We start from the raw sequence: 2,000 nt of genomic DNA on the forward strand, positions 1-2,000 counted from the left end.
CATATCACAGCGGCATGTTCACTGCACTATTAAAAATGAATTAGGCCTATCTGCCCAGGGTATTATCCCGCATACAGAATGTGCTTAATGTTCTGTCATGTGCATAGCTAGCTTTTTATCATTCCAAGCCTCTTCCGATGTTGCAAGAAATATGTCCATGAAAGAGGACAAAGGAATTAGCAGTACTCAGAAAGCGCAAATAAATATTTGTATTTCTGAACTATCCACAGAAGTGGAACAATATGTCCAATAGAAATTGAAAGGGTAATCTATTGAGCAGTATATTTATTTAAACGCCCACAAACCGATGGGAATAGAAACTGCTCAGTTGCAATTTGTGGTATTTCTGCATCTGACAATCGCATACACATGTTCAGCTTGAATGGACTCGTTTATACCAGGAGTGTCCAATCATAACACTGGGCTAAAACAAAGACCTGCACTCATACCAGCCCTTTGCGGATAAGATAAGACTTATAACTGATTGCGTATACTGAGGTATAGGTGAGAACATACAGGTACAGAATGGCACTGCAAAAAAAAAAGTAAAAAAAAAAAAATGTTTTAAATGTTTTAGTCTTGTAAAAACATTTTTTTTTTCTTTTTTTTTTTCTTTAAGTAGAAATGATTAGCTTGTTTTAAGGTGCATCTTGCATGACCGCAGTCCTTCTTGCCTGGTTACTCAGTTTGGCCGGACAGCCAGCTCTAGAAAAAGCTTCTGGGAACACTCAAAGCTTTAGAAATTGTTTTATACCCTTGCCATGATCTATGCCTTGCCACAATCATATCACAGAGGTCTACAGAGTTCCTTGGACTTCATGATTTGTTTTTTGTCCTGACATGCAGTATGAAAGGTGGGACCTTATATACACATATGTGTGTCTTTCTAAACTATCCACCCATTATCTTAACCCGCTTATCCTGAACAGGGTCGCAGGGGGGCTGGAGCCTATCCCAGCATACATTGGGCGAAAGGCAGGAATACACCCCGGACAGGTTGCCAGTCCATCGCAGGGCACACACACCATTCACTCACACTCATACCCACGGGCAATTTAGATGATGATTTATTTTTATTGTGGTCAAATCAACAAGTCAAAATAGTTTGTGGATGGAGCTAATTATCTAATTGAGGCAGAATAATTGGTGGAAGCGAAAACATGGATACACACCAGCCCTCTTGGAATGGAATTACCCACCCATGCGTTAGTCATGGTACTCACTCTGGCCCTGGAGGGCGAGTGTATGCGCTGGGTTTTGTTCCAGCCAATTAGTCTGGCTTCGTTTTTCTCAACAGCTGCACACATCAGTGCTGGTTGACTTCCATTTTGAGCTGCATAATTAAAACCATTAAGATACAGGCGCAGTCTGCAGCTGTAGCTGATTTTTTTAATTTGTATATATCAAATGAAGATAATTGTTCTAAACAAATAATTGTTCTAAACAAATAATTAAGAGAAGTTGTCATGAAATCCTGGGATGGATCAACGTCCCCAACAACCCCTTTCCTCAACGAGTCAGAAGAACCACTCGTTACAGAGGACTAGAAGCACTACAAATGAGAAATGTTGATCAACATTAGCAGTGTTTGAATGAATCGATTGAAGCTCATTGAGATCCAAAGACAGCCCATCTTCAAACTCTTGGCCCAGGACCTGTGAGGGGTAGTGTTACCCACTGCAACTATGGGGGGTATGGGGAAAAAAAATAAATAAAAAAACCCTAAAAAAACCTTTGCAGTAAGGACAACGATCGTGAAGATAGCTTGAATGTTGGAGATCAGCCAACCCTAATATTTGGCCCTTATGGGTGCAGAGTATCTTTATTGTCATTAGCACAAAACATGAATGAGAAAAAATGGATGCTAAGAAGAAATTTTAAAACACTCATTTACAATGGAATGCTAGAACACAGTTATCAATAATAACTCCTAGTGCAAATTATTAGAGTGCAAAGTAAGGAGTAACCCAGAGCGACCAGTGAGAACACACAACTCAAAG

The sequence above is a fragment of the Conger conger genome, chromosome 7 (assembly GCF_963514075.1).
Source record: "Conger conger chromosome 7, fConCon1.1, whole genome shotgun sequence".
Taxonomy (NCBI): Eukaryota; Metazoa; Chordata; class Actinopteri; order Anguilliformes; family Congridae; genus Conger; species Conger conger.